The following is a 6,000-nucleotide window of genomic DNA, read 5'->3' as shown; positions in this document are numbered from 1 at the left end:
GATATATTGTAGCCAATTCCTTCTATTTTGGGGCTATCAATAGCCAAACATAGTTATTTTGTGGGTGATTACACAAGAGAAAGATGTCCTTTCCATTCTCCAATTTTAATGACTCAAATGGAAATAATTGTTCTAGACACTCCCACGAATGGAGTGTGATTATTATTGTGAATGTCATTGGAGGGAGAAATCTCCTCTTCATAATGGTCCCCCTTTTATTCAACTATCACATAAGGCTCCATTTGAAGTGAAGATGAATCCTTTGGTACCCTATATTTAGGTGCATGTACTTCCTCTTTGGTTCCCAAAGAGAATCGGTTGGACTACTCCAACTATTCTTTGTGGTTGTGTAAGGTGGAGTGTGTTTTGGATTCCTTTGATCTTTGGGATCTTGTTTTTGATCCTATCCCCCATCCTAAGGAAGATCATGTAGATGGGACATCTATGGATTGTGCATCCTTATGGGACCAACTCAATTCTAAAGCCAGATCCTTCCTCTTTATGAGTTTACAAGATTCTATCCTTGTTCATGTTTATAGGTTGAAGACCATGATGGAAGTGTGGAGCATGTTGAGAAGCATGGATCTAGAGCATGGATATGGAGGATGAAACACAAAGACTAAACTCATGATGACATAGAATTAGAGACAATGACTATCACATAAGTGAATTAGTCCAAGATGAAAGCTTGGACTCATAAACACTATCTTGTGTGTATAGATAATGACAATGACACTTTACTAAAAGGACAAAGAACAAAAGCATAATATTTAAATTATAAGAAAGTACAATGCTTTATAGTCTTCTAGGAAGGTAGCACTTTCCACCACTGTGCTTATGGAATTCAATCTCTTCTCCTAGATTGCTTGCATTTCTCTTGCCCACTACTCCATACAGAGAGGGATATAAATGGGTGTGATTGCCAAACTCTCAACACTCCTCAATCACAATCATAAAAAAACACTAAGTGTACATGGGATGACATGAGTAGAACCTTGCTAAGTGTAGGCATACCACAAATAGGTGAAGCATCTAGAGGCTATTGCAGGGAAAACAAAACATCCTACTAAGTTGGGTACACCGAAACATGGCAGACATCCAGGGGCTATTACAAGGCCTCACTAAATGTGTAGAGGCTATGGTGCATAGGCTACATGAGGAGTTATAAAAGCTTATGAAAGGAGCAATAGAGGCATGTACATACAAATAGAAAGATCTAGTAAAATTTTGGGTCAAGGACCGGTAGGCCCTTGTGGTATTTAGCTTTTAATTTTCTTTTAGCGTAGATCTTCTTGTCCTTCTTCACATTGATGTAGCCCACTTTTCTTTGTTTGTAGCTCTTTTTTTCCTCATGTTCTTCTTTTTCTTAGTCTTCTTTATGGTCTTTATGGTCTTCTTCTTCATTGACTTTTCTTGCATTAGTTGTTGGGGGTAAAGGCACCTCTGCCTAGCCGCCCGTGTATTACTACACTGATAGTCACTGCCACTCCACACTGCATGTGGCGGGCGCCCGTCACCGTCACTTTATTATTTATTCTTTTAGTGACAGTTTGAATAAAGGAAGGCCTGGTCACACATTGTGATGGTTGGAGTTTCCATTTCTTGTCTCTCTCTTTCTTGCTCTTGCTCTCCCGCCATAGCTCTCGAGTCCAAGCTTCGATCCGTCTCTCCCTTTCAACTGGTATCAAAGCTTGGCTTCCCAACTCTTGAGCTTGGTTCGTGGCATTCTGAACTTCCCATCGACTCCCTACTCGCATTGGGTCTCCTTCCCGGCAGCCATATCCGACTCCTTCGAGCTCCCGTCGCTCCCCGACTTTTCGAGCACCTTCCCAGCATTGTTGGACACCTTTAGGGCATTACATCAGAGGTACTTGATTATTTTCTTCAGGGTTTACTTCAGTTCTCTAGTCACACAGACTGTGAACAGTTTGGCGAAGCCACCGTTGAAGCTCCATTGCTTCATATCTTCATTGCCCCTGCTCAAGAACCCTTGAGGCTTGGTGTGTGTCCCCTTGGGCACCTACTTGAGCCCCTAATCCACCCCAGTTGTGCCACGTGGGCTGTAGGCCCCCCAGGATAGCAGCACACTATTTGCGCATGTTTCCAGGCTGATCTACATCTGCTTCACACCGGTCCTCCTCAAGCTCCAGGCCATTGGGCACTTCCACAGGCTTCATTTGAGGCATTTGTACATGCTTTGATGCTTGGTATTGAATGCTGAGCATTGACATTGCTTCTAGGCTGATTTAGCACTATTTTGGGACTATCATAACAGTCCATAGACAGTTTATACCAGTGCTATAGTAACATTTGATGCTTACGCTTTCTCGGCATTATCATTTGATGCCCAGTTGGTCCCGTATGATGCCTACATGTTAAGGGAATGTATGCCTATTGTTTGGCAACCATTTGGCACTGATTTGGGACTGAAATTTTTGAGTTTTTGACAATCATTTCATGCTATAATAAAAGCGGGCTGAAGCTATTTTACATGCTTTGGGTTATGCCTATTGGTTCTGGCCTATGTCTTGGATATATGCCATGAAGTATTGATATTTGGGGTACGACTTCGAGCTTGGATTTCATTTCGGATGCTTTTGGAAAAGCTTTGATATTACGCACTCATTGATATGGTTCGTGCTTGACAGTGGTATATGCTTTGACAGTGATGCTCCTTGGGTTTATGCATACCCGTTGCCTACGGCTTGATACGCATATCACGGTTGATTACCCTATGCATATGTTGAGCTTGAGTGCTCATTGAAGCTCTACCTTGGATACATTTTGGATTATCTCGAGTAGTCTTGGATGTTACATGGCTTGTTAGAGTTTGGATTGGGATGTATTTGATGTCTTACATGCTTATGGATGCTCTACCACCTACATGTTCGGGATGTACTATTGATGTATTGTCTTGGACTTATGTCATTGGCACTGTGTCTTGCCTTGGCTTGAGCTCTTGAGCTTGTACATATGGCCTTTACGCCAGTGGGAGCATTCTTGAATGCTTATCGGACATTGAGAAGGCGGTACTTTTATGCATTGAGCCGTTACATGCTATTGAGCAGTTACAGACACTTGAGACTTTGGGATTTCTTACTCTTTGGGGATGATACATTATATGTCTTGGTTCACTGTATGCTTATGAGCTGAGTCTCACTTTTGGATCCATATCTTTATGAACTAACACCTACTTGTGCCAAGTTTTGGTAGTGGCAGGAACACTTTGCCCCGTTGACTGGGGGGGTGTGCCTACTCACTGGCAGATGCTTGTATGACATACTTGGGTGTTGGATTCATGCTTATCGACTGTCATATGCTTATGCTATAACCGCATGATGCCGCCTTTGGTCTGGCAGTATCTGATTGCCTTGGGATTCGATTTTGGCACTGTTAGCTCTCTTTTACTGAAATTTGTAATTTATTATAGTAAGCATATATGTATGGACTGACATGGATTTTCCACACTGAAACACTCTGAAATGATGTATTTTCACTAGTACTTGGTGGGAAGCAGCTTTGGTTCCCATTTTCTCGTCATTTTCCCTCGATTTGGTAAATTTTTGGTCGTTTTCTGCAGTAAACAGCAAGCAGTTTTGAACTGTCTACAGTCTTCTAGCCTGCATTATGGCGAGTTCGTCCACTGATCATGCTATTTTCAACATCATTAAGATTGATGGTATGAATTACTCTTATTGGAAGAGCCATATTTGGCAGGTGTTGGTGCAAAAATCGCAGATCAAACCTTTGAGGTTGAGCGGGCATCCGCCTGCAACTATGCCAGATGAGGAATGGCTTGAGCTTGATGAGTTATGCAAGTCCACTATTGTCTTATCTCTCATAGAACAGGCTCATTACAATGTCTTTGAGGAAGAATAGAGTGCATGGTAGTTGTGGGATAAGATCAAGAATCTCTATGACAAGAAAAGTCCAGCAAGTTAGATGTATTGGCTGAAGCAGCTTATGGATCTGCGCATGAAGGAGAATGTGACTATGTCTACTCACTTGAGCCAGTTCCATGCTATACTCAAGAACTTGACTTCGCAGGACATCACTTTTGCAGAGGATGTCACTCCTCTTTTCTTGCTTGGTACTCTTAATGAGTCATGGGATGTATTCCACACTGCATTATGTGCCTCTACTACTACCTTGAAATTATCTGATGTTGAGAGTGCTCTTCTGTAGGAAAAGGCTAACCATAAGAATTTGGATGCCTCTCGTGTGTCGCATGCTATGACAGTTAGAGGCAAGAATGATGGATATCAAAAGCATGGCAGTGGTAGTGGCCGTGGATCGGATTCTCAGAAATCTCGGTCCAAGTCTCGTGGGAAGTCATGTAGCAAATCTTGTGGCAGGAATGCAGATGTTACTTGTCACCATTGTGGGAAAAAGGGCCATATTAGGCCACAATGCCATGAATTGCGCAATGAAAGGTGCAAAGATAAGGGAAAAGACAAAGTGTAGGATAAGTTTTTTGATCAGTCCAGTGTTAAAATTGAAGGGATCAATGTTATGCAGCTTGAGGATATTGATGATGATGATTATGTCCTAGCAGGTTCTTCTAGTGCTTCGCAGATGACAAAGATACACTCTATGTATGCACAGTGTTGGCTCTTCGACTGAGGTGCATCCTTTCATGTGACACCTTGCCGAGAGTGGTTTCATTCATACCGTATTGTTTCAGGTTCTGTGTGCTTGGGTGATGACAACTCTCTTGATATTGTGGGCATTGGTGATGTTAGACTGCAGTTTCCTTCTGGCAGCAGTTTTGTTATGCAGGATCTACATCATGTACCTGCTTTGACACACAGTCTCATGTCAGCTAGACAGCTTGATGATGTAGGATATCATGTATATTTTGGAGACTCTGCATGGAATATCACTCGTGGCAGACTTGTGATTGCGAGAGGTGCCAAGGCTAGCAATCTCTACCCCTTGATTATATCAGCTTCTTCCCTTGATCATGTTTTGTCTGTGGGTTCTATCCCACATGTATCTCTTTGGCATGCTCGTTTGGGCCATATGTCTTTGAAGGGAATGAAAATGCTTTCTGGTTTGCAGTACTTACCGCCCCTTGATTATGCATGTTTTGATTCTTGTAAGCATTGTCTTTATGGCAGGCGGACTAGGTCTACGCATAAGAAGTCTGGTAGGCCACATATGAGTGAGCCCTTGGCATTGGTACATTCGGATGTCTGTGGGCCCATGCCTTGTCAGTCTATGGGTGGTGCAAAGTATTTTGTTACATTCATAGATGATTTTTCATGAAAAGTTTGGGCTTATCCCATTAAGCTGAAATTCGATGTCTTGGCTGTGTTTCAAAGATGGCTTGCATTGGTTGAGAACCAGTTTGGGTATAGGCTAAAATGCCTAAGGACAGATAATGGGGGTGAGTATGTCTCACGTGCTTTTGAGTAGTTATGTGATGAGAGGGGTATTAAGCGTCAGGGGTATTAAGTGTCAGTTGATTGCCCTCTACACCCCCCCCAGAATGGCTTGGCTGAATGGATGCATAGAACCATCTAGGAGCATGTACGTAGTGTGCTTAGCCACGCATGCCTATCACAGAGCTTTTGGGCTAAGGCAGTTACCACCCTGTGCTTAGTCTTGGCTTTGGTTGCTCAGCTTGACTTGGATTTATACCATATGGATGTCAAGATAGCTTTCTTACATGGGGACTTGCATGATGAGATTTATATGGAGTAGCCTAAGGGCTTTGCAAAACCTAGCAGAAAGCACCTAGTGTGCAAATTGAAGAAAAGTCTTTATGGCTTGAAATATGCACCTAGGGAGTGGTATCATAAGTTTGATGCCTTTATGCGGTCATAGGGCTACAGCAGGAGTGCTATGGATCCGTGTCTTTACACGACGAAAGCCTGTGATGGTTCTTTATTGATTTTGGTCCTCTATGTGGATGATATGTTGATAGAGCAGAGAAAGCTCATGATGAGCTAGATGCTCTTAAGGCTCAGCTCAAGAAGAGCTTTGAGATAAAAGATA

The sequence above is a fragment of the Lygodium microphyllum genome, chromosome 11 (genome assembly GCF_053477565.2).
Source record: "Lygodium microphyllum isolate KBCC chromosome 11, Lygodium_microphyllum_v1.1.10, whole genome shotgun sequence".
NCBI lineage: Eukaryota > Viridiplantae > Streptophyta > Polypodiopsida > Schizaeales > Lygodiaceae > Lygodium > Lygodium microphyllum.
This window is presented reverse-complemented; position numbering follows the sequence as displayed.